Below are 10,400 nucleotides of genomic sequence, written 5' to 3' on the forward strand. Positions count from 1 at the left end.
AGCGTCGTGAGAAAGACTATCCGTGGAAAATTCTAAGTGGGAGGGAAGGGACGGTTGGAGGTTAGCTGGCGAAATAAGAGCGCTAAGCCGTTCTGGCCAGCACTAAAAGCAAAATAGCTCCGACGTCTGTGCCCCGAGGCTGAGGGCAATTCGCTCTTGAACTCGGCAACGCCGCTCAGTCCTCTTTTTTCAGAGCGCCGTCTCTTTTGTTTACGGGCGTTTCTTTAAACCGACCAAGCTGTCGCAAAGAAGTCCCTCTGCTTGGGGGACAACCAAGGAAAAAAAAACGCGAACGCGGATAGAAAAGCCGCTCGTCCTTCCGGTATCTTTCATAACCTTTCCTCATGCCATCCTTCGTCTCGTACTACCACACACGACTAAGTCGCGCCACCATTCGTCTCGATAGCCGTTCAATTTTCTTCTACACCGTTCTTACATAGCTGAACTCGAGTCCGGTAATTTCGGCTGATCTCAAATATTTCGACTCGACTTCTTTTCCCTCGGCAGCATCTGCTACTTACGTTCGCTTCTTCTTCTTTTTATTATTCTACTTCTTCTTATTTTTTTCTCCTCCTCCTCCTCCTCCTCCTCTTTCTCCTTCTCCCTATCTTCTTTTTTTTCCTCTTAATTCTACCGTCCACTGTGCAATCCTCCTTCAAATAAACTTTGAATTTCGACATTTCTTCTTCGCGATAAATAATTATGGCATCTGCGCACAAGAAATACATACTTATCCCTACCTTTATTGCGGCACATTAATTTTAAAATAAGTATCACAGCCATTTATCAGTTATTTCAAATAATTCTTCGCGTTTATTCAATTATCTCTCAAATGAGCTCTTTTCCAGCTATATTGCCGACTTTATTTTAGAAAGTTTGTAGTTTTGTAAACAGCCGCTTATCTGTATGGCTGTTGCATCAAAGTCAATTCAAACTTATATAATGTCCAGTAGATGTAATATGTTATATTGATTTGTAAGATTTAATAACATTGCCGTTATGATTTAAGCTATATTCTACAAGATTATTAACAACCCAATCAATAATGTTGGATTAAACAAAATGAGTAAAATCGAAATGTCATTTTTAACGAATGCTAATGATAAGCATTGCTTTCACAATCAATTGATGAACTAATGAATAATAATCGAGCACGCATAAGCAATTTGATTTTGAAGTGCCACATTAATAGTTACTTGATCAATAAGATGATATAAGGGAAGATCCAAAAGACATTACTCAATGTACAGATAGACGAGCTCGTTATAGGCTCTTCTATCAATAAAGAATTAATTGTCTGATCGTTTAAGCAAAAAGATTTGAGGTGATCGGTGTTAGAGGCTCGCGGCGATTTGCGATATAGCGATAGATGAGTTTGAGGGAAGGTAAATTCGCGAGAAGGGCACATGGAGCAGGCGATGAGAAATGGCGAATGACGCAGCCCTGGCGCTGTATAATATACGTTATAGTACTGGGATCTTATTCTTTTTGCGCGAAACAAGATACCCGGGAGATCTGCGATATCGGGAGGCGATAAAGCTCCTGGGGTTTAATGTGTCTCGACTTTTGGAAGATATGAGACGATGGGGCAGTGAGCGTGAAATCCGTTCACTATCGAGAGAAGGGAAGGCCAAGGAGAAGAAGATAGAAAGAATAAGTATGTGTGTGTGTGTGTGTGTGTGTGTGTGAGAGAGAGAGAGAGAGAGCGAGAGAGAGAGAGAGAGAGAGCGAGGGAAGAACGACGAGATCCGGAACTCATGCGCATTCTGGCATTGCACATATATTAAGCATTGGAGGCAGGCAATTACGCATCGGGGCGGAGGCCTGACCCCGACTCGCGCCTCCGAGTCGATATCCCACGGATAAATATCTTGTGCTTGGCCAAAAATGACCGAGACTTGCCTCCCGCTCGCCGAAAAAAGAAACGGAGCGAGTGAAGGAAAGGGAGAAGGATCCCGGGTGGGAATTATCGAGGAGAACGACTCGGCAATAAGGCCATAAGCTGCAATGAGCCAATAAGCCAATAAGGCAATAACCATTAGGCAGCAACCCAAGGTAGTGAAAAATTTTCAGGCCCTCACGCTAGTGAGCAAGACGAAAAGCTCGGGAATGGAGAAACAGAAGAAGAGAGTGAGAGATAGAGGAAAAGAGGGAGAAAGAGAGAGAGAGAAAGGGAGAGAGAGAGAGAGAGAGAGAGAGAGAGAGAGAGACGTATTTCTCTTTAAATGCCGATTATTTACTTTGCCCTGGTACTAGTTGATGTTTCGACGCGCACCCTATCCTCTCTTTTTCCAATGTCTTTTCTGGAAACTATCCCGATCGTCTGATCGCAGCATAAGTTGATTGGCAAAAAGCAAATGCTTTCGAGCACGATAAGCAGAGTACTTGCCTATACAGAGATGTTCCACATATGCATTTTCCAGACAACAGGGCGTCGGGAGTCCGACAGAATGTATTATCGTATCTAGGTGGAAAGGCTGCTTAAAGAGCCAAGCAGCGAACGGGTGTTGAGCTCTTCAATTCGGTTACTTTTCAATTTGGCTTCAATTTGGCTGTCCGGAGGCTACAGGCGAATGGCAAATAAGACGAGTCGAAAACGAAGGGACCAAGAGGAAGCTGCGCGGCAAAGTAGCATGTAGTAGTAGCGGTTGAGCGGTATGTAGTAGATAGCAGTAACAGCAGCAGCAACAGCAGTAGTAGTAATATGTAGTAGTAGTAGGAGGAGGAGGAGAAGGAGGTAGAGGAGAGAGCGGTAGCGTTGCACCCGAGCGAGCGGTTAATGGGGTTGTGCCCTCTTGCTAAGCCGCGTATAATTAAAAAGGAAAAATGATCCGGGGCGAATCGGCATTATTGATCCTCGAGTCGATTTTACGGCGTGGATCCGTTCCTGAAGCCGAACGGCGAGTTGAGGGCCGACAGGTGAGTCCCTGGCTCTCGCGATCGATTATAAAAGACGATGCGTACACGCTTAATTGGATGCGATGAGGCTGGGTCCGGTGATGGGGCTCCCATGCTTCTCTGTAAGCAGCGATGCGCGCCTCCTTACCCGACTGCACGAGTAGTCCATTGTGCAATACGCGGGGGTCAGCTTTACCGTACGCTAGCAATTGGCGGCGGCAGTAGTCCGCCCCCGGAGTCGCGGCCACGGGGTTAAAGGGAAACGGACGGCGATAAATCACAAGTGGAAGGGCGGAAGCTCGCAGACCTTCGTACAGGGGCACGTCGCAGCCGGTATCAGTCTGTGCACCCGAGTACCAGCCGCTGCTACGCAACCTCGCATAGTCGCGGAGCCGCCCCGTAATCTCGCGTACCAGTCCCGCGCGGCCTTAGATAACCAAGGCTTCTATCAGGCTTTATTGGCTCCCGTCGCCATCGTCGTCTAGCTTTCGATCGATATCCTTTCGTTCACATCCGTGTTGTTGGCGGACCGTGAAGACATTTGTACTTGAACCGCCAGCCTCAATCTCGTCACTCGTGAATACTAAGTCTGATGATACTGATTTTCAAATCCTAACGCCTGGGATACCAACGTATTCCTTTGTATTATACGATTCAGGATATAGATAGATAGATAGATAGAGCAGCGTGAGAGGGAGAGTGACGGAGGGGGGAGGGGCGCGATACGCTTGTTGCAATCAGTAATCAAGCTGTAAGTGTAGATTGGTGAGAGAGTAGATAGTCAAACTTAAAGTCCATTTTTTTGTAACGACTATATGACTGTGCCAATGAATTTAGTGCAAAATCATAAGATTGAGTACCTATAAAAAAAAATTCTATGAATTTAGATAGGAATATAATAGCTTATTTGGCAATTCGAATTGCGTTAGGATTATTAAACCATACGTAAACTGAATCTGGAACGAAATATTACAACATAGAAAATTTCAATTAAAATAAATTGGGCTTTTTTATTTTCCTTCGTATTACTCTGTATACTACATTTTCCTATTTTCTTTTAAATTTTATATTCTTCGTATACGTGCATACGCCCACGTGTGCGCACGCGTGCGCACATATGTAGTAAAATGGTGGTTCTTTTATTTGATTGTTTTATTAAATTAGGAATTTGTTGTAAATTGTAAATTAGGAATTAAAAGTTGTATTGGAGCTTGGCAAGTTATATTGGCATATCCTGCTAGTTTATTATACTTTCTTATTAATTATTTACGTATTGAGGAAAAATGCTAATATTAACTCTATAACATATATTTAATTTAAGAATAGACATGTCTTTTTATGAATAATATTTAGCAAAAATCAATTTTCTATTTCATTATTCAAACGTGTATATACAATTATATAAATGTTGTCATTGTAGTTAATACAAGTAAATTGATACATTGCTCCTTTATTATCATAACTATACGTTCAATTCAAAATTTATCACAAAAATTTAATGCAAAAGCTTATTATTTTTCAGACGAATATATATTGAGCAGATAAAATTGCATTTATCTGCTTATTTAAATACTCGAAACAAATTAAAAATTTAAAAAACTTCATTAAATTTTAGTACCAAATGTATCTTATTTCTTAATATCATCATCAGTAGCTCTTCCAGTAACATCGAGAAGTCTATTTTCACTAATTCCCCGAACTCGACATACAAGACAATGAATAGTCCATGCGATAAGTTCACAAAGTAAACAAAACAGTGACAGCAACCTCCTTCCCGCATACGTATGTGCAGATTTCAAAAAGCATCACATTGTATTGCCTCGGAGGCAAAGATAAACGTGATCGATTGATCGCTGACGCGAGACTTGTCGTGGCCTCACGTGTGGCTAATCACATCACGATTCCGCGTGTATTCGCGGAGGATATTAAGCTTATTAGAGGGTTGTAGCCAACCGAAATTTACAGGTGTTAATTTCACTGCGTCCATGTCCATTACCATGGGTGCGCTCATCCATCTTCCCCGTAATGAGTGAGAAGACTACCGAGCAAAGCAACAACACATCGAAATCGATATTTCAGACAACGGATGCTGCGTGACTGCTTCTCCGAGTGTCCTTATAATTGCTACTGCTCAATAAGTTTCATCTGTTTCGATAACCTATACGTGCATGTAGGATATTTTTCTTTTCGATAACTTATATCGTTTTGATTCCCACGTGAATATTTCTCTAGTTAATGTAACAATCAGTAGTACTTAGCCAAGCACGAAGTTATAGAAAAGAGTTTTTTTGCCTCGATCGTTTGAAATTAATTATTTATATGAATTGGAAGATGTACAGAAACGATTAACAAATAATGTAGCAATTTTTACTACAATTGCACTTTATTCTTGACCATAAGATCGTTGATTTATTTCGTTTTTTTTTTCTTTGTCATTGGAATATTGATTGTAAAATTACCATTCATATATTCTGTACTTAATAATCTAATCGAGTCTATCTTTATCTATTTTGTATATAATTATACATGATATACGTCTGATCGTCCTTATTTAATTTGAAATTACATCAAGTATTTATTTAATAAATAAAGGTTAAAAAGGTAAAAACATCTGTTTTATGCATGCAGAGTAAGCAAGAATATATATATATATATATATACATGCAAAAATAAACAATTACAATAAAGTTAAACAATAATGTAGCGATAGAAGAAAGCTTCAAAACAAAAGACAAATTAGCTTTCGCTTTTAATGATATCGATCGCAGTTTTTCAATTTTTCCACTCACGGGACTTCTGAACTCATTCGATGCTATCGTGATTCACTAATCGGCTAAAATACACCGATGATGAAAACTATCTGAAAATTAAATGCATGTTTACCAACTCGATAAATGCAGATTCGGAGTCTCCTATAATGCGCGCATGCGCCCGGGCGAACGTACACGTGCGTCATAAGCAATGCGAAATTCGGGAACGCCGAGTCGATTTGTCGCTTGACTTATTTATATTTCGATCGATTTCAAAACACTCGCCGATAGTGGACTTAAGTTTGCAAATCATCAGCAGTTCGTTTGCCGCTATGATTTACTCTCGAATTTTTCCACATCCAACATTATTCGCTATTAATTCAATTACTTTCATTTTGAAACCATAGAGTCACTCGTAGGTATGATCATATATACTTGAAGCAATTGATTTGTGATGATTTTCAGAGATTGAGAGAACACAAACGGCTATGGGATCATTTGCTACCATGAATAATTGATAAAAGTAATGCTCTCGATTAAGGCGGAAGTGATTGCAAACTTCGATATTCGTATATAAAAATCGGATTTCCATTTGTCCCATTATGACACAATAGTAATTTTTGTAATTGAAACAGTTTCTTGTTTTGATCAATTAATAAGAAAAACATCATTTACACAAATTTCCATTTAAATCTCCTACATTTAAAACGATAAATATTTAAAATATACTTTGCAACAATTTTAATAATCTAAGAAAATATAAATCCAAATTCGAGATGTAATATTAAACATATGTAACATATGTATTAAACAGATGTAATAATGTAAACATAGTAATATTGAATAATTCACACTTTATCGAATCTCATTATTTCACTTCATCCGTGGAACGGAGATAAATTTCATGTGATTATCGGGATATAGATATTTTAGAATAATTAAAAAGTAATAGGGAATTAATAGTAACTAATAACTAAATTATGATTTTAACTGAAAATCAGTAATTCATCTTTGATTCGATTGGCAATTAGCATTTAGATTATTTTAGAAAATGATAATAAAATTTTTGTTGCTACAAATTAAATAAATGAAATAGTAGAGGTATATGCTTCAATGTAGAATTTAATTAAACAAATAATGGTAGCTACTTTTATATATTAAGTTTAGTCAAGCTGGTCTAATTGTAAATAATTATAAGTTTACAAAATTAATTTCTGATTTAAAGAGGAAGTGTAGAAACTGTTCTTAAAATTTGCGTAAATTATAAATTGCAAATTATCGATTTTTCTTTTTAATATACATAATTTAAAATTAATTATTGAACTTCTATGAAATGTATGGACAGAACACTCCGTAAATCATAATCTAATATTGGTATGGGCAACCCCCCCCCCCTTTCTCTCAGACGATGAAAATTGAAGCCTTGCTTCTGTAAATCGACGAGCCTCCCTACAAAGTAAATAAGAGACATTGTAACTAGCACAATTAGTTTGAAACAGCATATTTCGAAGTGGACGTAATTCGGATGAAATATAAAGCGAATTAGCTGTCCGTCCGACAGTTCGGCTTTTACAATATCGGCCGTTAAACGAGATCAGTGTCCAGTCAGACTGTAACTCAAAGATGATCTGATCGACGGGATTCCATAGGGGCAAATCTCAGAATCCGGTCCAACGAAATCCACAACAAATCCAGAACAACGAAATCCACATGTCAATGGGTAGAAGCTTTTCCGCGACCAGGAACGTTTTAACTTAAACGATAGCTGCGATGCGGCATTTTGAAGAGGCCCCCGACAGCGCCTCTCTTTCGTCTCGCCATGACGGGAGCTCCGGGGGACTGCAGACGTGTTATCATCCCCCGAGCCAACCACTGGGCGGGGTAATTATACGCTCGGGCGGCTTGGCGCATGCACGGGCACTCGCCCACGCCCGATCGATTGATCGACCGCTTTCTGTGATATTTGCGCCCCTAAGAGCGCATATTAATTGAGAGGAGCGGCCGTTGGGAGAAAGATTTCGGGACTCGGGCGGACCCTCCGTCTTCGGTGATTGTGCTTATGCGGTTAAAAGCAGTGTTGTGCGACCACGATTCCCAACTCCGCTGCCATGTTTACATTATTATGGAAGCAACGTGTTTCTTCTCGTCGCGCTAATGAACAAATAAACAAAATGTCGACGGGAATGAGGCAAGAACAGGCGCCAGATAAGCCTTCACCGAAGCGCCCAATAATTATCTCAACTACGAATAACTGCGTATGTCCTTTCATTAATATCACAACGGCAAGCAGATAAGTACGTGGCGCCATTCCTCTTTTCTCCCATTCGGAATGCAATCAACTACGCTTTCCTTCATATTATTATTACTTGAATTATTTATCCAGTCCGTACTCTTTTCATAATTGCGCTTTCAATAAAATAATCTCGCTCGCGTGAATTCAGTAATTGCAATTAATTAGACAGATGGGAGATAAAATTCCGCTGGCGCTACAATGTTGCCAGACGAGGACTCCGCACTTAATTGTTTGTAAATTGCGACGCGACGGAGCGGAGGATGCTAGGAGTATTTTATAAAAGCGGATATACAACACCACGGCATCTTCTTCTCGCGACTGGAGAAAATCGGACTCGCGCTGGGCGTGGCTACTTTTCGTTTTTTCACCGTTCGCGGCTAAACTTCGAGGTCTAGCTCGAGATCTCGTAGAAGGGAGAGAGAGAGAGAGAGAGCGGGAGAGCAAAGGCGGATCGACCGATGGGATAAATGCGAATGAGCGGATATGGCGGCCGACTGATAACCCGTGGTATAATCAGTCCGGCTTCGAGCGCGAGCTACCTAATAACAGTAATCCCTTCTTCCTCTTTTGATTCTCGCGGCCCGATCTGCCGCAACGCACCAATTTGGCCGCTGGACGCCCCGCGCGATCGAGAGTCCAAATTATAGAAGAGGCCGCGACGATTAGACGGACGCGCGCATTTTTCACAAATGGCTCTCCGAAATCGTTGTCGCGACTCGAAACTGACGGCACGCGAGCCGATAAGAATGAATCGAGACGATACGGGGATATTTCGAATACCGAAAATTCTCATCGGTCGCCCGGATGTCCGAGTGCTTTGTGCGCCGTTCCGCAACGATGCGCTCCCCCTTGGCCTGCTAGACGCTTTTTCCAACTTTTCCCCGAGGCGCAGATATCATCGGTGCATTCGTAATTGCGACCGCGTTACGCGCGCACGCATCTGTACTGCTGTAGAAAAAAAAACGCAGCTGCAGTCCTGCAAAACGGGCTCCTCGCCCTCACAGAATTTTTTCTTCTAAAGTGAACCGACCGCCACTCGTCCCAACTACCACCACCAACACCACCACCCCCGCCCCGTAAGTCGGCTTCACCCCACCGTGCTGCCACTTTCCTATACACGGAACTATTGATTTAACAATCTCAAGGTTTTCACTGTAGTTGATATTGTTTACCAACTCCATTGAGCCCCCGACGGCGTTTTGCCACCACATTTCTTTCCTTCTCCCCGACAAATCCGCGCACCCGTTTCTGATACTCGATAACAATAATAAACTATAATTATTTCTTAACAGCGACTGCTGTTAATTTATTACAATTCCCTTTCGCTCTTTCTCTCTCTCTCTCTCTCTCTCCCTCTCTCTCATTCTCTCTCTCTCTCTCATTCTCTCTCTCTCGTTCTTTTATTTTATCCTTTCGATGAACTTTTTGCTGGAACATTATCGAATATGTACTTATCTTGAGTATATACCTATGTATCTAGAAATATCTCTTACATTTAACTTGGATCGCTCTGTATTCGTTTTTGTATTTCATTAAATGCCCCACACTCTATATGATGCGAGAGTAACGAATTTTCAATACTCGAACACTACTTTTAAATGCGAAATGTATTAAATGACAACCATAGAGTTTTCATTATATACACTAAATTTTACACTTCACTTTTCAAATAATTAATTATTCGTTTACTTTACGAAGCATCCTGGCACTTTTCAGAAATTCACTAATTTTTACATTAAGCATTACCATCCTGAGATTCATATTCACTAATTGTATCATGTGTTGGTGGTCAAGTACTTAAGTATTGTTTGTTAAACAGACAAAGGCTTGTAATGAACGATTCTATCTTTTAAATAAACGTCTTATCCTGAAGGAATTTAATACTAAAATCAATATAATATGAGTATGCACCCAATGTCTCGTTGAAATTAAAAGCTGAAAAGCAGGTTAAATTATATAAATCTAAATTAATCATTTTATTGTAGACTAATATGACTATATCGTATAAATTGAGAAAAGCGGTAAATTTGACTTGGCGATAGGCTGAAATGGAATATACGTGGAGAAGTGCTAATTGAAGAAGCAAACGTTAAATCTATTAGCATAAAAAATAACTCGTCTCGCTATATTTATTTTAGTCATTTACTCGAATATTAGATCTACCTGCGCAAGCCCAAAAGACTTTTAAATTATGCATTTTATAACATAAAGAAAAATAAAATTTAATCGCAGCTAGATAGCAAACGACCCGGACTATCACATAAAAAATTAATCATAGTTAGCAATTGTCGAACAACACAATTCACGAATTTGACACAAAGCTAAGCAAAGAAACGTCGATGCGCAAAGGGAGGTTGACCCGTGATTCAGGACCTTCTGGCTCAATTTTCCCGCGCCCTCTTGCAACCCCGTAACCCTCGGCCGACAGTCGGGCCGCGAATGGAGCCGGAAGGTCCGGA

General features: G+C 40.3%; 1 protein-coding gene across 1 annotated transcript in view; it reads right to left on the reverse strand.

Moving 5' to 3' along the window:
* ss (aryl hydrocarbon receptor spineless) overlaps positions 1 to 10,400 on the reverse strand; it is a 64,613-nt gene that overhangs the window by 53,682 nt on the left and 531 nt on the right. The gene's annotated exons all lie outside the window — the stretch shown is intronic.

This window comes from Ceratosolen solmsi, unplaced genomic scaffold (assembly GCF_000503995.2).
Source record: "Ceratosolen solmsi marchali unplaced genomic scaffold, CerSol_1.0 scaffold53, whole genome shotgun sequence".
Lineage (NCBI taxonomy): Eukaryota > Metazoa > Arthropoda > Insecta > Hymenoptera > Agaonidae > Ceratosolen > Ceratosolen solmsi.